The 21772-nt window shown below is 37.4% G+C and overlaps 1 protein-coding gene across 1 annotated transcript in view; it reads left to right on the forward strand.

The window, feature by feature from the left end:
* The window catches only part of STK4 (serine/threonine kinase 4), a 109233-nt gene that overhangs the window by 47158 nt on the left and 40303 nt on the right, over positions 1-21772 (forward strand). The gene's annotated exons all lie outside the window — the stretch shown is intronic.

Here is a 21772-nt window from a genome sequence, read left to right on the forward strand (position 1 = left end):
TGCCCCTTTTCCTTCTCTTGTCCTTCTGGGACACCCATGACATGTATTTTTGCATGACTCTTGCTTTCGTTTCGTTCCCTGAGACCTTGTTCAATTTTTTCCATTCTTTTGTGTAATCTATTAACTTTAAAAAAAGATAATTAAAAAGATAAAAAATAAATAACTAATTTTTTTTCCATTTTTTTCTTTATCTGTTCTTTTGTATGTTCACTTTCAGAGGCCATCTCTTCAAGCTCACCAATCCTTTCTTCTGCTTTCTCAAAGCTGCTATTATATGATTCCAGTGTATTTTTAAATTTATTTATTGCACATTTCATTCCCATAAGATCTGCTATTTTTCTCTTTATACTTTCAGATTCTTCTTTGTGCTTATCCAATGCCTTCTTAATATCCTTAATCTCTTTAGCCATCTCATTGAATTTATTAAGAACATCTATGCTAAATTGTCTCAACTTCTTTATGTCACCTGGAGGCTTTTGTTGTTCCTTTAACAGGGTCATATCTTCCTGTTTGTTGGTGTGGATTGTAATTTTTTGTTGGTGTCTTGGCATCTGGCTTACTAGATGTATTTATTCTGGGTGGAGTTTCTCTCTTTAATTTAGAGCTTTCTTGCTCTTTCGCTATTGCTGGTTGCGTAGTAGGAGCCGAGGATGTAATTGGTGCTGTAAGCTGTGGAGGCTCAAGCTGTCCTCATTGCCCCAGGGACCAATGAAACGTCTCCCAATTTCTTCTTTGCTGGAAGTAGGGACAGAGCCACAGCTGTGTGGAATAATCCAAGGTGTACAGGCCTAGACTGTAGTTGCCCAGAGAGACTGACGAAGCTTCAAGCCCTGTTCTCCCTTACCTGGAGTGTGGATGGAGCTGTAGGTATGGGCAGCAATCTGTGCCATGTGGGTCCAAAATGACCACACTTGCCCTGGTAGACTTTCAACTATTCAGTCTATGCCAACCAAATGTTCCTGCAGTTACCCAGGTGTAGGGCTCACCAGCTTCTTCCCTGCTACAGGTGGGACTAAAGTGTAGGCTAGGGTTACAGTCTGATCTGGGTGAAAGAAACAGGTCTCTACTGTCACTGATTTTCAGTCAGCCTGGCTTCCCCTCATGTTGGGGGTGGAGTCAAAATGGCAGGTACTGGCCTCTTTCCAACTTAGACAGGTTCAAACTTCAGCTGTTCTTAGGGTTTTACTTTAGCTAGCCGAATTTACTGATCAGTAGCTGAAGTTAGTGGCCAACTGTCTCTCCCTCTCCTGTTTTTAGGAAATGGAGCTTCCAAACCAGCCACAAAATAGCTCCCGGGGATGATCACAGGCCTCCTCAGTGTGGCCTGTATTTTCCCAGAGAGGCTGGGGCCTGTCCTTCTAGCTTCCTCCCTGCCGGAGGTGAGACTGGGGCTTATGCTAGACCTGCAATCTGATCCTATGCTAGGCTTTTAAAATTCTTACCTCATTCAGTGCTTGTAGGTTATGTTTCATCCTCTCAACTCAAGGTTAGAGTACCCTACATATTTTATGTTGTTAAATAGTCAAGTGAATGTAATATACTAAATTTAGTTTTTTCTTTTAAGTAGCCAGTGTGATTTTTCAGGAAGGTTTTTTTTGTAGTAGTTAGTTGCTGATCTCTAGTTCCTTTATTACCTCTATATCTTCCATGTTTTAAGGACTTTGACTATGCAGATAATTATAATCACCATGTACTATAACTAGGCTGACCCATTAACATGTTTTTTCTTTTTGGAGATACTGGGCATTGAACCCAGGACCTTGTACATGGGAAGCAGGCACTTAACCACTGAGCTACATCTGCTCCCCAATGAGAGTTGGTTTTTTTTTTCATTTGCTTGTTTTTAGGAGGTACCAGGGATCAAACCTGGGACCTTGTACATGGGGAGCAGGCACTCAACCACTTGAACTACATCGGCTCCCCAAAATGGAGTTTTCATATTTCAAGTGCTAATTAATTCTATGGCTTGTTTGTTTATTTCAATTTCTGAGCTTGGTTAGTTTTAGCTTGTCTAATGAGAACCATGCATCTTTTATTATAGTCACGAGGAGAACCATTTAAAAACCTCAATAGTCACAGGCTCAATGACATTAAATAAAGTTTACAAACCTCCTGCTGCAGGTTTTGTAATCCAGTTTTTGCATCTCACGTTTGACAGATTTGTCACTAAATTTTTCATTACGAAAAATTAAAGCATATACATAATTATAGAGAAAATATCATGGATCTCTATGGACCAGACACCCAGCTTCAGCAATTTTCAACTCTACCCATCTTATTTCTTATTGCTTTTTAAAAAGCCTTGAATCTCTCTGTGTTTGGAGCAGGAGAGGAAGCCTCTAGCCTTTCATCTCATTTGGTCATCTTAACCTGTTTTATACAAGTGATGTTTTTGCGTTTTCTCTATAAGGGAACAAGTTCAGAGAGATTGTTACTGACTCATGGTCACATGACTAGTAAGTTCTGGAGCTGGGAATCAAAAGCATTCCAGAGTCTCTGCTCTTTTCATTCCACTGAACTCCTGATTTGTTTTTTTTTAGCTTACTCTTACGTTCATGGGCATCAGATACATGATACAAAGCTCTTCAAAATTAATGGTAAGACTGGTGGTACTGGCTTTTGATGAGATTCAAGGGATATATTTTTTAAAAAGAAGCAATTGCTATATAAAAATTATTTATTCTCAGGAGGGTATATATTATATCACAACTGTAAATAATAATCATTAACAGTCAGGCACTTAATATATACCAGGCACTGTGCTTAGTCCTTGGAAAGCGTTTCACATGTTTTAATCCTTACAACCATGCTATTGAATCGTAGATATAGTCACCACCCATTTTACAGCAGCAGAAACTGAATTGCAGAGAGATTAAGCAGCTTGCTCATGATTCCACAGTGAGAAATAGAAGTGCCAAGATTGAAACTCAGATAATGTCTGATGTCAAAGCTCATACTCTTAACTATGATATAATACTGCTGCCCTGCAGTGCCTCTTAATTCAGCTATTGGAGGACTAAGGCTCCCAAGACTAAGGCCTATGTTCCCAGTCATATATTGGTGAGTTTCTGCCTGAGGTAACATATCTCTCCTTGGTGGTTTGAATAACTAGATACTCTACACATGTCCCCAGGACTTCCAGAAGGAAAGGGCAGATGTTTTTCAAAGGGAGCCTCCCTCTGATGATAGGCTAATGATATTGTTATGTTGTTTTGGTTGTGTATATCTATGGTACTATACACACTCAGATTGCAGTTGGAGAGAGGGGATTTAGAGTGGAGGTAAGACTTGATTGCTTTATAAGAGACCTCAAGAACACCTGTAAAAAAACCATAGCAGTCAACTGTGGCCCACACTACTTTGAAATCTCCTGTTGGGATAAAATATTAGTGTGGTAATTTTTGGAAGGCTTCTTCTGTTTATCTAGGTATGTGTCTTTTTTGTGGTGGTTGTTTTTTGTTTTGTTTTGTTTTGTTTTGTTTTGTTTTGTTTTGTTTGTGTGTGTGTGTGTTTGACCAGGGCTCTTGAAGAAACTTGTTTGCCCTCAGGAACTGAAGCATGCATCCCTGAGACAACACAAGTTCACCTTGGTGTTAGGTCATCAGGCCAGCAGAGGGAGCTCTCTAATAGGGTATGCATTAAAATTGTGTTCCCTTTGAGTTAAAAAATCCCCTTTCTATGGGAGGCTTTATTCTTATTTGTGATCATTATTGATTTATTTTAAGTGACCACAGCAGCACTAGGGCAGTGTCTTTATTTTATTTAGGTAAGAGATTGGATACTCATACTTGGCAAAGTTCAAGTAAAACTGAAGTGAGCCAGAACATCTCAAAATATGGAAAGTTTTTCCTCTTCCTTCCTTCCTTCCCAGATTTTAGTGCCAAGAGAATTGATGCTCTTTCTATAGCATGCTACCATGCATATAGTGTTTTGGTTTTTTTGAGGTACCAGGGCTGGAGATTGAACCTGGGACCTCATATGTGGGAAGCCAGTGCTCAACCACTGAGCCACATCAGTTGCCCTCAGTTGGTTTTTTTCGTTTGTTTGTTGTTTGTTTTTGTTTTTAGGAGACACGAGGGACTGAACCACGGTCCTTCCATTTGGGAAGCAGGTGCTCAACTGTTTGAGTCACATCCAATCTCCCATGCATATAGTTTTCAAACTGTTATCAGCCAGAAAAGACCTAACCAAGTAATTGAATAAATATTTTTAATTAATAATTCTTGTGCAAAACTAACTTGGGAGAAAGGTATTTTATGTATCAAAATAAATATTAGAAATAACATTGTATAGCTCTTGTTGCCAAGTCACCTCTTGAGGTTTTTTTTTTTTTTTTTTTTTTAAAGAAGATGTCTGCTTTCCATTCGCTGTGTGTTCTTCTGTGTCTGCTTGTATTCTCATTAGGCAGCTCCAGGGACCGATCCTGGGACCTTGCAGAATGGGGGAGAGGTGACCATTCTCTTGGGCCACCTCAGCTCCCTGATCTGCTGCGTCTTTTATTCTTTCCTCTGTGTTTCTTTTTATTATGTCATCTTGCTGCGCCAGCTCTTCACGTGGGTCAGCACTCTTGTAGGGGCATCACTCCTGCACCAGGCAGCACTCCTGCGCAGGCCATCACTCCACGCAGGCCAGCACTGCGTGGGCCAGCTTGCCTTCACCAGGAGGCCCTGGGAATCAAACCCTAGACCTCCTATATGGTAGATGGGAGCCCAGTTGTTGAGCCACATCTGCTTCCCATCTCTTTAGTTTTAATCTTACTATTTCCATTTCACCTACATAAAAGCCTAATGCTTTCTTTGGGAGTAGGCTATGACCCTTTGCCTTTGTTTTTGTTTTTTTAATTGGATGTGTGTGTGTGTCTTTTTGTTACTTATATGTAATAATTCTTTATTTTTTGGAGCACATTTTTTGTCAGTTATGTGCATTGTAAATATTTTCCCCAGCTTGTGCCTCATGCTCCTGAGTTAGGAGTTTCTTTCTTAGATAGCAACTTTCATTTTCATGAAGTCAGTTATGTCTGAATTTTCTTATATAGTATGGTTTTTGTGTCTTCTTTAAGTCATTTTTGCTACCTAGATGTTTTAAAAATAGTCTATTTTTTTGTCCTAAGAGTTGTAAAATTTTGCTGTTCACATTTAGAACTTTCTTTAATATAGCAGGTATTTGTTTTGTTGGTTTTTTTTTTTTTTCACAATAAGAGCTATAGTCAATATAATTTTATTTTTCCATCTGAAACACTTATTTCCTCCCTCATTCAAGTTTCTGGTCCTGTCACTTTCTCAGGCCTTCCTTAACCATCTATTTAAAATAAAGTCCTCTTCCCTTTTTGTATTTTTCTTCTCAACACAGATTACTACTTGAAATTTATCTCATTGTTCTTCCTTATAAATTTCAGGAGCTGTATATTAAGTTTTATAGAGCACCACTGAGAGTTTAAATTGTATTGAATACATAAATTGAGTAAAATTGCCATTTTTGTGATCCTTCTTTCTGTTCATGAACATGATTCATCTTTCCATCTGTTTGGTTTAACTTTTATTTATTTATTTTTTTTAAAGATTTATTTATTTATTTAATTTCCCCCCCTCCCCTGGTTGTCTGTTCTTGGTGTCTATTTGCTGCGTCTTGTTTCTTTGTCCGCTTCTGTTGTCCTCAGCGGCACGGGAAGTGTGGGCGGCGCCATTCCTGGGCAGGCTGCTCTTTCTTTTCACGCTGGGCGGCTCTCCTCACGGGCACACTCCTTGCGCGTGGGGCTCCCCCACGCGGGGGACACCCCTGCGTGGCACGGCACTTCTTGCGCGCATCAGCGCTGCGCATGGCCAGCTCCACACGGGTCAAGGAGGCCCGGGGTTTGAACCGCGGACCTCCCATATGGTAGACGGACGCCCTAACCACTGGGCCAAAGTCTGTTCCTGGTTTAACTTTTATATCCACAAAGATGTTTTTATAATTTTGTCCACAAAGATGCGTTAGATTTTTAAAATTTATTTTCAAATACTTTATGTTATTATTACAAATGGAATTTAGGGGGAAGAGCAGGTTACTTTTTAAAATTTTTAAACTTTTTGCTCTTTTAGACATGACTGCTATTGATTTTTATGGATTGTTTTATTCATTCTAATAGGTTTTCTGTAGATTCTTTTGTTTTTTGTTTTTGTAAAAATGAAGACAGTCTTATCTGTGTATTTTTCTTTTCAGTCCTTAGGCTTATGTATTTTTCTGTCTTACCAAAACCTTCAATACAGTGTTGAGTAGTAAAGTAGGGTTGTGGCTATTCTTGTCTTGTTTCTCAAGTTAAAGAAAATTCTTGTATTGTTTTACCAGTAAGTCTGATTTTACATCAGGATTTGATAGAGTCCCCTTAACATGTTAAAGATGTTTGTCTTTTCTAGTTTACCAAAAATGGTATTATTTTTGTTAGCTGTTTAATTTTCTTTTTTCACTAATATAATCAGTTGAAATTGTAAATTTTTCTCTAAGTTTTGTTTTAGGTGCATCCTTTAAGTTTTCACATGTAGTGCATTGGAAATATTTTCTTCCAGCTTGTGGTGCTTGTACTTTTTACAAGTTTCTCATTTAACCCACAAATTATTTAAAAGTACTTTAAAAAACCAAATGTATAATTTTTAAAAACCACTCATTTTTTAATTTTAAATTTCACAAAAGTACAAAGAGTTATCGGTGTGATAATAGTGCTTTGACTTTTTTTTGAGGTATTTCTGGCCTAGCATATCATTAATATCTGTTAAGTATTTTTTGTGTACCTTAGGAAGAAAGTGTTTTTCTAATTGTTGGGTGCAGGACTACTTATACACACAGTATATGTAGTTTGCTAATTATATTCAAAATGTATTGCAAATTGTATTCCTCATTCATTCATTCATTCATTTTTTTTGAGGTACAGTGTCTGGGGACCAGGGATTAAACCCAGAACCTTGTATTTGGGAAGCCAGTGCGTAACCACTGAGCCACATCGGCATCCTTGAGGTGTTTTTTTTTTTTTCTCATTTGTTTTGTTTGTTGTTCATTTTTGTTTTTTTCAGGAGGTATCGGGAACCAAACCCAGGACCTCCCATGTAGAAGGCAGGAGCTCAACCACTTGAGCCACATCTGCTTCCCTTATTCCTTTTTTTAAAATCAGTTTGATTGCTACATATTAATAAAGTGTACATTCTGTCCAAAGGGTAGGATCAATGGTATTTGATATAATTACATAGTTGTGCATTCATCAATTCAATCATTATTAGAGTAATAATAATAATAATCCAATATTAGTAGTAATAGTAAACAAAAAACCCAGACAAACAAAAAGCTGTACCCCTTAATATTTACCTCTCAATCTCTCTAAGCTTTCCCTGCCATACATAGTTGCTATTTCATTTCCATCTCTCTAATTTATTTTGTACATTCATATTTTTCTTTTTTTAAGCTTTTTTTTTCAGTTTTATTGATACATAAATCCATCCCAAGAGTATAATCAATGGTATTTGGTATAATCACATGTTTGTGCATTCATCACCCCAGTCACTCTCAGAGCACTTTCATTATTCCAATAATAATAATAAACAAACCAACAAAAAAACAAACAAAATTCATTACCTCTCAGTCTCTCTGTGTCTTGCCTGGAGTACAGAGTTGCTATTCTGTTTCCTTCTCTCTAGTATATTTGTATTGATATTTGTAAAAACAGTGTTATATATGCAATATCACCCATATTTGTGTTTTACATGAGGTTTTCCTATCTTGTACAGTCCCATGTTACAGTTTTTAGCTTTGCTTTTAGTAATATACATGACCTTAGACTCTCCCTTTCAACCACTGTCAAACCCATACAATAGTACTGCTAGTTACAAACACCATAAAATGATTACTGTTCATTTCCAAAGATTTACAAAACAACATTTTTACCAATTCTGTACAGATTAACCCTTAGCTTCATTCTCTATCCTTCTTCTATTTTCTGGTGACCTATGTTCTAATGATTAACTCCAGGGGTTTACACAGTATGTTTAATTCATAATAGCACAGTCATACAGTATTTGTCCATTTGTGTCCATTTGCTTCACTCAGTATAATGTCCTCCAGGTTCATGCATGTTGTTGTATGCTTTGCGGCTTCATTTCTTCTTACAGCTGCATAATATTCCACTGTGTGTATACACCACAATTTGTTTATCCATTTGTATTAGTCAGCCAAAGGGGTGCTGATGCAAAATACCAGAAATTGGTTGGTTGTGGTTTTTTTTTTAAGATTTATTTTTTATTTCTCTTCCCTTCCCTGCCCTCCCCCCACCCCCCAGTTGTCTGCTCTCTCTGTCCATTTGCTGTGTGTTCTTCTGTGTCCGCTTATATTCTTGTCAGCGGCACCGGGAATCTGTCTCTTTTTGTTGCATCATCTTGCTGCATCAGCTCTGTGTGCGGCGTCACTCCTGGGCACGCTGCACTTTTTTTTGCACTGGGCAGCTATCCTTACAGGGCACTCTTCTTGCACATGGGGCTCCTCTACATGGGGGACACCCCTGCATGGCATGGCACTCCTTGTGCGCATCAGCACTGTGCATGGGTCAGCTCATCACAAGGGTCAGGAGGCCCTGGGTTTGAACCCTGGACCTCCCAGGTGCTAGGCGGATGCTCTATCCATAGAGCCAAATCTGCTTCCCTGGTTGGTTTTTATAAAGGGTATTTATTTGGGTTAGGAGCTTACAGATACCAGACCATAAAGCATAAGTTACTTCCCTCACCAAAGTCTATTTTCACATGATGGAGCAAGATGGCTGTTGATGGCTGTGAGGGTTTAGGTTTCCTGGGTTTCTCTGGGCTGTGGTTTTTCTTTTTTATTAATTGCTGTAACACTGTCCTTCAGGTGGCTGAGGGAGTTTCCTATTTTCTTTAGACATCACTAGGCACCGAAGCTCTTGCAGGACAACTTTGATGCTATATGAATTCTGCCATTTTGCTAGCACTGATATGGCTCTTGGGTCCACCACTCCATTAGAACTATTAACTCCATTCACGTTAATTTTTGTTACAAATCTTACAAAGGGGGGTGCTTCTGGGTATTTAGGTCCACATTCTATTTTAAGGCTGTATATTCGGTTTTCATAAATTGTCCGAACCCATGGTGGCTGCCATCTTGCGTCACTGTTGCTTGAAGGCCCAGAATTGTTAACTCTTGATGAATTGTTTCTTTTGTATTATTTGACCTTCACAGCATCCCTGAGATATTAATACTTTAGGTGGCAAATTCCTACCATACCGGATGAGGAATTTGAAGCTTAGAGGGATGTTTAAGCATCTTGTCTAAGGTCACACTAGATCTTAAGGCTTTTGTCGTCTGGTCCTCATTGCCAGTGTGATATAGGGCTCCCTGTTCAGTATTGTTTAAAACAACCCTGCATTTCTTGACTTTTGACACCTATTTCTAGGATCTTCAAGTACCCTTCTGGTGATACCTAAGGCTATTGTGATGTTTGTATTTTGTTTTATCAAGACTTACCAATATGATAATAAATAAAGTTTTATAGCTAGCTGGCTAGCTAGATCCATCAAAGGATAAAGCAAATGTAGCAAAATGTTAACATTTGGAGAAGCTAGGTGCAGGGTATCTGGTAGTCTTAAAACTTTCTTGTAAGTCTGAACTAACATGAACATACAATGTTAAAGCATTTTTTTTTTAAGATTTATGTTTTATTTATTTCTCTTCCCTTCCCCGTCCCACCCCCAGTTGTCTGCTCTCTGTGCCCATTGGCTGTGTGTTCTTCTTGTGTCCGCTTGTATTCTTGTCAGCGGCACCCAGAATCTGTGTCTCATTTTGTTGCGTCATCTTGCTGCATCAGCTCTCCGTGTGTGGGGCACCATTCCTGGTCAGGCTGCACTTTTTTTGCACTCGGCGCTCTCATTACGGAGCATACTCCTTGCGCGTGGGGCTTCCCTACGTGGGGGACACCCCTGCGTGGCATGGCACTCCTTGCGCGCATCAGCACTGCACATGGGCCAGCTCATCACACGGGTCAGGAGGCCCTGGGTTTGAACCTTGGACTTTCCATGTGGTAGGTGGATGCCCTATCCATTGGGCCAAATCTGCTTCCCATTAAAGCATTTTTAATTCATGATTTTCAGTTTTTAGAAATAAGCCTCAAGAGGCTAATTTGGAATAGTTCATAAACTGAAAGAAGTTCATTTAAGAGTTTTCCTAATAAAATGACATCTTGAGGCTCTTGGCTTTTTATTATCTGTTTCAATCATTATTTCTGCCATTAATATTAATAGAAATATGTGCTTCAGAAAATCAAGTGCATTATAGAGGTTTCAGAAAAAGTTAATTATTGTTATTAATATATGTCATCCAAAGTAATATATTGGCACTGAAGACCATTAGTAGTGCTATGAAAATAATGAAACTTTTTTTTTAAAGATTTATTTATTTATTTATTTATTTCTCCATCCCCCCACCCCAGTTGTCTGTTCTCTGTGTCTATTTGCTGCATCTTCTTTGTCTGCTTCTGTTGTCAGCGGCACAGGAATCTGTGTTTCTTTTTATTGCGTCAATCTTGTTGTGTCAGCTCTCCGTGTGTGCAGCACCATTCCTGGGCAGGCTGCACTTTCTTTTGCACTGGGCAGCTCTCCTTACGGGGCGCACTCCTTGCGCGTGGGGCTACCCTACGCGGGGACACCCCTGCGTGGCAGGGCATTCCTTGCGCACATCAACACTGAGCATGGGCCAGCTCCACACGGGTCAAGGAGGCCCGGGGTTTGAACCGTGGACCTCCTATGTGGTAGACGGACGCCCTAACCACTGGGCCAAGTCTGCCACCCCAATAATAATGAAACTTTTATACATATTGTCATCTCTGTATTTATTTTAAATTATATGTGGTTCTTCTCTTTGTGTCTTTTTTTTTTTTTTTTTTCCACGCTAGCTGGCTCTCCTTGTGGGGTGTACTAGTTGCTCATGGTGCTCCTTTACGCAGGGGACACCCCTGCGTGGCATGGCACTCCTTGCACGCGGCAGCACTGCGTGTGGGCCAGCTCACTACACGGGTCAGGAGGCCCTGGGTATAGAACCCTGGACCCTCCATATGGTAGGTGGACGCCTATCCATTGAGCCACATCTGCTGCCTGCTTTTTGTGTCTTAATATGCAGTAAAATAGTTTCAGTAGTATCCATTCTTGACAAATATCTTTCATTAGGGAAGAAAATTTTCTTGTGTTTTATCTAATTATTGACAAACAAGTTGTCAATATTTAGAACCTAAAATGAGAATTAGAAGTTATGTATAGAAAGGATCTAAGCTTTAAAAAAACATTATATTAAAAATATTTTGGTAAATATAGATTTTAAAGCAAAAAAAAAAGACAGGTTTTTTCCAGAAGAAAGGTAATCAACAAAAAATTCTTGGTGCAACTGCGATAGCTTGATTTGTACATTTTGTAGTTTAACAGTTAAATGCCTTTTTTTAAAGGGTATATAAACATAGGATTTATTTTAAAGAATTGGCTCATATGAGTGTGATGGCTAGAAAGTTTGAAAATTGTAGACAGACCAATAGACTGGAAACTCAGGCAGTATTTCTTTTTCTCTGGGAAATGTAAGTTTTTGTTTCTAAGGCTTCAACTGCTTATATGAGCCACACCCACAACAGTTAAGTGCTTTTGCGCTATATGAAGAAATGATAGGCCAAAAGATGGCCACTTGTGATAATATGTACCTTTCTACTAAAGATTTAGGCATGTAACAGTTCTTCCTCCCAAGATTTATTGGCTACAATGTCAGGATCTTCCTCTCTTCCCAAGAGATGCATAGCTGCTACTCCCCCTTTTTCATCTCCAAGTTTATTAGTCCAGTGGGAGGTAGAACTTGGGCTACTGAACTAAAAGATTGTTTTCCCTGACTCAGGCCTTTCAGATTAGACTCAGTGATCTAAAGGGTGCAAGCAAATGATTTCTTTCTTCCTTTAAAAAAATTTTTTTATTAGAGAAGTTGTAGGTTTATAGAAAAATCATGTAGAAAATAGAGAGTTCCCATATATCCCCTTCACATACACAGTTTTCCCTATTATTAACACCTTGCATTGATGTGGTACCTTTGTTACAATTGAGGAAACAATGTTACTGTAATTTTACTATTAACTATAGTCCATAGTTTACATTAGGGCTCACTGTGTTGTACAGTCCTATGTTTTTGTTTTTGTTTTTATATTTTTCTTCTGGTAACATAATATACAATCTAAAATTTCCCCTTTTAACACACTGAAATATATAATCGCATTATTAATTGCATTCACCACCATCCATTACCAAAACTTTTCCATCATCCCAGACAGAAACTCTGTACCAACCACTCCCCCTTCCCTACCTCTACCCTGGCCCCTAGTAAACCTATATTCAAGTTTCAGATGCTATGAATGCTTATTCTTGCTATTTCATATCAGTGAGCTCGTGCAATATTTTTCTTTTATGTCTGGTTTATTTCACTCAACATGATGTCTTCATCTATGTTGTTGCATGTAGATGGTTTCTTTTTAAAAATCGACACTTAGTTAATAAAATTCTAATTTCTTCCTGTTGAGCAATAGCCACGTTAATCTCTTTGAAATAGAATTTTAAAGTATACTGGCATATTTAAATTAATGCAACTCAGAAGCATGTTTTAGGTAAATTACTGTGATAGAATTATGTGGTAAATTCATTATGTATTTATGTTTCCCCAAAAAGTCTTGAGTCTCACGAAGGCATGTATTATTGAAAGCAAAGGTCAGGTTCTTGTTGAAATAATTTTATTTTAACGCTGTCCATCAGATCCTAATTTTGAAGCTGCATAAGATAGACATTCTTGACTCACAGCCTATTTTTTAATACCTGCAGTTGTTTGAAGGGAGTTGTTAGAACATTGTCTCCTTGTTTGTTATCTATCTCGTTCTTTCTGACTCAGGTCTAGCATTTGCAAGAGTACAGTTAATTAGGACATAAAGTACTACAGGTATTTTAACACTTCTTTTACTACAGTAGGCTTACTGTTCAATATCTGATCCCTTAAGGATTTTTATGCTATCATGAGAAAGTATTAAGTGTCTGTGTGTGCTTGCCACTTAAAATCAACGTCATATGAGAGTTTCAGATAGCAGTAGTGTAATTATACATACCAAAGCTAAAAATTTAAAATATTTAGTTTTGGATCACATCTCTGAGTAAGGGCAAGAGATGGAAAAAGGAGTAATGGAAAGAGCATGGGTTTCAGAGTGAGAGTCTTTAGTCTGAAACTTGCCTCAGGGTTTTATAGACAAAGTCACCTTGGACAAGTTTTTTAGCCTCAGTTTCGTAGTCTGCAAAAATGAGGCATAAAAGTTCTGAGTTTATAGGGTTGTTAAGATGACATGAGAGTAAATGTAAAATACTTAGTAGCATATAGTTGCTCAAAAATGGAAACTGGAAAGTCAGACAGTATTTCTTTTTCTCTGGGAAATACAAGGTTTTAACATTATTTATATTAATGGGCCTTTTTATGTATGAGAATGATTTTTTAAACTGGACCTAAAAACTCCTCAATCAATGCTCCTTTTCTGCTATTTATTCCATTAATTCCATTTCTCTTGCTATTTATGTTTTTAGTATTTACTTTTGGTATTTATGGTGTTTCATAATTGCCACTTCTATATCTGATCACTGGAATGAAAATGGCTTTTCTAAAAGACAAGTACTTGTCAGTTTCAGTAACGTTTTACAAATGTGCTAAGGAGAGAGAGAGTGAGTGTATGTGTGTTTTAAATTCCTTGGCAATAAGATGATAGATGTTTTGAGACTCTGTTAAATAATTCAAATACAAGATGGTAGATTTTAAAGAATGCCAGACTTTGGATCCTCATGAGCCTTCCTTTGTAAAGTTTCAAACTCTTATCTTTACTGTGGAATTTACTTGCTGGGTTTTTTTTCCATCTCCTGAAAGATAATCACTGTGGTTCACTGTGCATTTTATAAGAAGCTCCCTCCTGGGTGAGATTTACAATAGAAGAGCAGACATCTTGGCACTTAAACTTTTCTCACAGTTGCACAAATAATTCAAGGTCATCCTGCCAGCATGGAGACCAAATTCTAATTGTTTGTGCAGTTTTTCTAATTGTGTCCACATGTTGGGCTCACTTTTATCTTTGGAAACCTTTACCATTCTTGATTCTTTTGGAATGAGCCAAAAAGCACAGACTCTTGGTGCCTTAAAATTCATTCCAAACACCCTGCCAGACCACATATTAGGATCTGAAAGTACCAGATCTCAGTGTGACTTGGGTGAAGGGCTGATGTCCCATGTTTTGGGAAAGATAAGATGATCCAGTGTAGCTATATTGGTAAAAGGAGACCCAAGAATTGCCATGGGGGAAATGACTTTTCTAAGGGAGGACAATAGCTTAATAATAATGATGAGCAAAGGAAAGTGAATCTCAAAAGATATACCTGAGCTCTTATGCCTTTTAAAAGCCAGATAAATCAGTCTTGATCAGTTAGTAGAATATATTTCTCTGGTGCTCTAAGCTGGTTCTGACCTCATTCTTCTTAGCAAGAAAATGAAGAGCATTTTGATATATGAATATAAATGGATTTATAAAGAAAAAGTAGAATTCCCTTAAAAATATCAGCTCAGGATCAGTATTGTTTAAAAATCAGGCAGTGTTTATTAGTTAGTCACTAAATGTCATTACTGTGCAATGTACAAAACCAAGTGAGAATTTTACAATTGACCAGGAACTGTTAGATTAAAAGGGAATGATGACATTCATCATTATCATCATCGTCATCTAATATTTATGTGGAGTGCCTACTCTACTTTACTCTAATTCCTATGTATGGGACATTACCCTGGGTGTTTTAGATAGTGTTATTTGATAATGACATAACTTAGTTGATAAGATAGGATCTCTGCTTGTTCTGGTTAAGTGGGTACAGACAGGTGTTAAAAGTTTTGTGAAAAGGAAGGTGAAGACTTAGATATGCATAAAGGCTGGGGGAGGATGTTTCAGGTCGGTGCAAAGTCAGAAAGGTAGAAATGCGTATGGATATTGAGGTTGGTTGAAGCAGAGTTCGTGTGGGAGAATGATGGAAAGATGTGAGTGTTGGCCAGTATTGGAGAACCGTGAATGTCAAAGTAAGGAGTTTGAACTTGGTTCTATTGGTAAAGACATTTTGACCAGCAAAGTGATAGAACAGAGCACTTTTTTTAAGGAGAATCTGTTGGATGATAAAGAGTTTGAAAAGACTGAAAAGGTGAGATCAATTGGGGAATTCTTATAATAATCAAGGTGTGGATCATTCTTACCTGTGAACCTTTTATATATTTTTATATATGCTTCCCATATTGCTCTAGTTAGTAACCATTTGAAGTTTGAATTTAGATCTTTCAGTCGGTATTGAGGAAAACTAGAGCACCATTGCTCAGAAGTCAAGTCAGTTCTTACAGAGGGAATGATTGAAACTGGTTTACTGGGAAAGTTATTCCTATGTTGGTTCCAGGGACTAATAATTTGTGATTCCAGCACTTCTTAGTGGCTTCAAAGAACATTCAGAGGAATATTTATAGCCATGACAGCAACTTGGATAATAAGTTGTGTGATTAAATAGTTAATACATGTAAAGCCCTTAGGTGTGTGGTAACAAAATCAAAACCAAACACATACACACACACATATCATAAAGGTTAGATTAAGGAAAAAACAAAAGAAATCTGTGTTAAGAAGTACACATTTAGGCATATTATTCCAAACCAGAAGAAAACATTTGCAGGCTTCCTTGCAATTTTTTTTCTTGCAAATATTTGCGTGAATATGAATACAAATATGACAGAAGAAAATGCAGGCTTTGCTTAGTTCTCTAATTCAAACAGAATGGGATACTGTTAAGATAGAAGAGTTGCTGTTGTAAGGAAGAAGGAAAGAGTAAGTTGACCATTGTGGTTTACTTAGTGACAGTATGAAAAATGAAGGTTTGAAATGGAAAGATGTAAGTTTAAGGTCTAGTAGATGGTCATTCCAAAGTAAAAGATGAACATCAGTCTTTGGTTGAGTTTCTTACCATTTATGACCGCCCGGGCATTGTGTTATAGCTCATATGAATCCAGAAATAAAAGTAAATAATGAAGGGATCTTTCTGCTTAAAAAAAAAAACAAAACAAAACTGAGTTACTGATATTTAATTCAGATACCATTCAATTCACTAATTTAAGGTGAACAATTCAGTGGTTTTTAGTATATTCACAGAATTGCATAACTATCACCACAATCAAATTTTTAAAACATATTCTTTTAAAATTGAGATATATTCAAATATAAAGTTCACCATTTTAAGGTGTACATTCAGCGGCTTTTAATACATCCACAACCGTCATTGCTATCAAATTCCAGACGTGTTTATCACCCCAAAAAGAAACCCCCAACCTGTTAGCAGTCACTCCCTACCCTTCTCTTCCCCTGTCCCCTGGCAACCACTAATCTACTTTCTGTCTGTATGGATTTGTCTGTTCTGGACATTTTATATAAATGGAGTTATATAATCTGTGGTTTTTGCACCTGGTTCTTTCACTAACATGTTTTCAAGGTACAGCCATATTTGTAGCATGTATCAGTATTTTGTTCCTCTTTATTACTGAATAATATTCCACTGTATGGATATACCTCATTTTTTTTATCCATTCATCAGTTGATGGACATTTGAGTTGTTAGGTCCTTCACCTTTTATTTGGCAGTTTTCAAAGAAAGGTAAATAGAGGGTACAGTTGCTTATGAATTCACCCCTTTGTCTATGGGCTTAGTTTAGCTTGCCAGATGCTGCTTACAAAGAAAAATGGGCCTGCATAGGAGTTCATGCATTATCTGCATCAGGTTTAAAAATCAGGACAAGATGTATCGATTTTCAAAGCTTTACTTCTCTCTGTTCAGTTCATTCTCCCCATGGTTTTAGGTTTCTTTATTGTCATTCAACTGAATGTCTTCATTTCCTGGGATTCATCTGAAGACATAACCTAACTCAGGTTGAAACAAAAGCCCACCAGCCAGCCTAAGGCCTGGGAACAGCATTGCCTTTAATTAGCTTGGAGTGATTCTCTTATACTATTCAGTACTGACAGGCACACTTGATCATCTAGCTCAAGGATGCTGAAAGAAAAGTTCAAAGATAATGTTACTGGGAAAATTCCTTTCCCCCATTCTTTCTGCACTCAATGGTAGTTCTGATGGTCAAGAGTTTTCATTTTGATTTTAGAGAATTTGCAATATGAGACACATTTCATCAGACTTAACATCTTGTGGTTGGCTTCAAATCCTGTCCTTACCAGTTACTAGATGTGAAATCTTAGGCAAACTTCTCAGTTGTAAAATAGGAATAATAATGCATATCTCAACAGATTCTTTAAGGATTAAGTGAAATCATACAGTGTCTGGCACCCAGTAGATGCCTAATGAGTGTAAGTCCACTTCCCCATACTTACATGCTGGTCGTGAGGCTTCGATGAGAGCATCAAGTGAAACCGTTCAGTAGCAAGCCTAAACTTTAGAAGGTATTCAGTAAACGTTGGTTGAATTTGAACCTGAGTTTCCAAAGAATGATAAATAGGAGGAAAGAGTGTGTGTGAGAGAGAGGGGAAGAGAAAAAGAGACAGACAGGCAGACAATTTGACAGTATCAGCTTTTGTTATATATCACACCACCCCAAACTCAGTGGCTTAACGCCACCATTTTATTTAATTCATGATTGTAGGTTGGCATTAGGTTGGACTTTGGTAGGCAGTCTTCCTGGTCTGGATCGGCTGGCTCCTGTCCCTGGCCAGCTGGTGGGATAGCAGCTGGTGCTGGCTGGTTTCTGAAGGCCTCAGCTGAGACTGCTGTTGATTTGGGCCTCTCTCTCCCCACGGTCTCTCACCATCTAGCAGGCTCACGCAGCTTTATTTACGTGGTTGTAGAATAAATGAGCACTTTTCAAGTCTCTGCTTGCAGTGTATTTGTTATTGTCTCAGTGGCCAAAGCAGGTTAAATGGCCTAGCCCAGAGTCATTGTGGGAATGGACTACTCAAGGGCATGGATACAGGGAGGAAATTATTGTGGCCATTTTTGCAACCAAACTACATTAGATACTAATTGTGAGAGATACTAATTCTTGAGATTATCATCAGTCTGAAATAGTTGCTACAGTTTAATCACAGTGTTAAAGGGCAATGTTGGTCATACTAGGAATGCTATCTCCTCCGTATAGTGAAGCGCTCTAATACATAAAGAAATAACCATTATGGTATAGGTAGATTTTTGGAATACTAGAAACAGGGATCACCTAATGTATTTGAATGTTGAGTCAATAATCTTTCAGGGGAGAAGAACTTTTGAAAGGTAGTTCTACCAAAAGCCACTGAATTATACACCTTAACTGGGACATACATATGATTTCAGAAGCTACTACCAAGTAATAGAATCATAGAATTTGTAAAGATTTGAATGATATTAAAAATCATCTAATCTGGTCACTGCTGAACCTGTGGTTTTTTCCAAGGTCACATAGTCATGCCCAGAATCTAGATCTTTGAACTGGATTTTTCTAGTGTATCATACTGTCTCCAAAAATCAACTTTAGCTTTTTGTATCTGTTACATGTAACTGTTTAACTAATCATTTAATTAAATTTCTAATACCTGTGTGAATTTTACTTCCAGCTTGTCTAATTGTGTGATTAGGTGTAAAAATTCTCTTATTATATAGTTCAGTGTAGTTTTTAGAACTTTGATTTCTAACAAATGTCAGATATAATCAGGCCACTGGTATTGATGTCAAAAGATGAAAGCAAAGAAGTTTTAGATAGAATTTCAACACTTAGTTGTTGAAAGAGACAAAGAACAGTTGGTCCTTCGACTCCAAAAATATTAGTAATCTTTAAGTGGGTGGGGAAGAGCTATATTGTCAGCAAACAAGAGAAAAACTAATATGAAGAAAGCAAATGTTCTCACTTTCTCATCTTAGTAGTGATAGAATTAAAATGATTATACTTTAGTTTAACAGATATTTCTTTGATTTTTGTGACATGGTTTAGAATTAGACCACAGAAATGTTATCTTTAGTATTTCATCCCTCATTTAAAGACTTGCATTTCTAAAGTCTACCTGTAGTGCAACAGAAAGGAATTAATGAAGTCCCAGAGAAGTCTACTGTAGTGATTACACAGTTTTATTGTTGGATATGTTTTTTTAAAAGAAGAGTAATGTCCTTATTGTTGTTGTTACTTAACAATTCCACAGGATAAAAAAAAATTTAATTACCTTATATGTCTATCCAGAAGTTGCCTTTTTTTTTTTAGGAGGTTCTGGAGATTGAACCTTGGACCCTCATACGTGGGAAGCAGGCGCTCAACCACTGCATCTGTCCCCAATGAGAGTTTCATTTGTTTGTTTTTGTTTTTAGGAGGTACTGGGTATCGAACCTGGGACCTCATACATGGGAAGCAGGTGCTCAACCACTTAAGGTACATCTGCTCCCCACCATTTTTAATTGACAAACTCATTTCAGACATTTCTCCGTGCACACATAAAGATGGTTGGATAGATGGATAAACAGACATGAAATGATAGGAATAACGAGAAGTTGGTACTTGTATATGCAATTTATTCTCATACATTAAATGTGTTTCCTAAGAGAGAAGACATTCTTTTTTGTGTGTATTTCCAAGAAAGAAGATAATCTTTTTTTTTAACTTACAGTTCATTGTCAAATGGTGATTCTTCTAAAGAACTTTCCTTTCTCTCCCAACCCCCCTTATTTTTAAAGTATCACTCTGAGCTCATGTTTTCTTTTTTATTCATTGTATTCTTTTTGATGCTCAGTGTCCCAAAATTCTCTATTGGGAGCTCCTTCAAGGTGGCTTCTGTGTCCTTTGATATATCTCCATCAGTTTTTGAACACTTGCCTTTTTTGGGGGGGGTGGACAAAAAGATGTTCTAGGTTCGCTTTGTAGTTTTTCTGCTTCAGATCTTGAATCAGTCATTTCTAGTTCCTTTTAGTGGGGAGTGGTATTTGGAAACCAAGAACTGGGGGACATTATTGCTTCAAGGCCTTTAAATGAAAAAACATTTTTAAAAACCATGAGTTCGTATTAATACCTCCATTTCAAATATACTACCATAGGGTTCTCCATGCTTTCCCCCATTTCATATTTTGATATTTAGATATTGACAGATGCCCCCATAGGTATTGTACCATTTTGGATTCCAGTTCAACAGTGTGTGAGAGTACCTGCATCTCTACAACTTATGAACAGATTGTGTATTGTCAAGCTTTTGAATTTTTGCCAATCTAAATATGAAAAATGGTATCTCTAAGTGGTTTCAATTTGACTTTATTTTGTTAGGAATAAACCCAAGCTTTTTTCTCCATATATTTAAGGATATCTTTGTGTGTGTACTATCTTTCGTCTTTATCCCATTTTTGACTGTTTCGTCTTTTTTTATTGACTTGAATAATTCTTTTTATGCTTAAAGCTCATCTCCCTAATAAAAATAGAATTCTTTAAATTTTCTTTAAAAAGCATTAATAATCTTGTGATATTTTTGTAAATATTTTCTTTTGGTTCATCACTTTTCTTGGCTTATAGTGTGTGTGTGCTTACTAATTTTTAAATTTATGATGTTTCCATCACACAAAAGGTTTTCATATATTTTTTATTGCTTCTGGATTTTGTCTTGTTTAGAAAGCCTTTTCCCACATCCAGGTTCTAAATAAATTCACGAGTTTTCTTCTAGTATTTATGGTTTCCATTTTTACAATTAAATCTGCTATGCATTTGAAGTTTTTCTGGTCTGAGGTGTGGATCCAATTTAATCTTTTTTCCAATTGTCCATCCAGTTGTTGAGGTAGTCATTTGGACCTTCTCTTTTATTTTTTGGACTTTCTATTCTGTTCAACTGGTTGGTATAATCTAGTTAGGATATATTGTATAAAAGTATACTTATATGTCAGCAGTCAGTGGACTGTTGGCAGTTGCTTGGCTCTAGAAGGCTCTCTCAGCACTCCTTTACTTTATGTGTAGGATTATGTGTGCGGTTGCTGCAATGTTCTGCCTGCTAGCCCTCTTCTCCGGTGGTCCTAGAAAAGGGACCAAAGGGATCAAAAGGACATAGCTTCTTGACTTCTCCACAAATCCCAAACACCCATTTTTACAAGTATTATTTTGTTCTTATTCTGCAGAACTATATTGTGAAATAATGTCTTAAATCTAATTTAAAAATTTAACAAGATAAGCATGAAAAGCAGTTAACATCATACCTAGAGCAAACTTAACAAAACACACATTCCCCACTGGTCCTACCAAATATTGTGTTTAATTACTAATAAGTGAGGAGGCAACAGTGAATTAAGGTTTTGGCAGCATCTGGAAGTGGACAGATCTGGGATTGACTGCTGTTGAACTTGGCAATGGTGACAGTGAGGAAGATGACAGACATCTGAGAGACAGGGTGCTGGCTTGAAACTGGATGAGCCAAGTATGAAGAGTTAAGACTGCATGGAACAGGAGTGTCCATAGAGAAACACTTTGCTGATCTTTATCTTCTAGATACTTCCCCATCAGTTTCTTAAGGCTCTGGACCTTCTGGCCTTTTCTTCTGGTTTCTAGGGAAAAGGACAATATAACCCCCCATGTTCATGGGAAGCACTGGAAAAAGCTTCCTGCACTTCTCCAATGTTAGAATACTAATATCAGGCACAAAGATGCCTTAGCATGTGAAATAGATCCTTGTAGCTAGCTAGAGTTTTAAGTCA

This window comes from Dasypus novemcinctus, chromosome 24, assembly GCF_030445035.2.
Source record: "Dasypus novemcinctus isolate mDasNov1 chromosome 24, mDasNov1.1.hap2, whole genome shotgun sequence".
NCBI classification, from domain to species: Eukaryota; Metazoa; Chordata; class Mammalia; order Cingulata; family Dasypodidae; genus Dasypus; species Dasypus novemcinctus.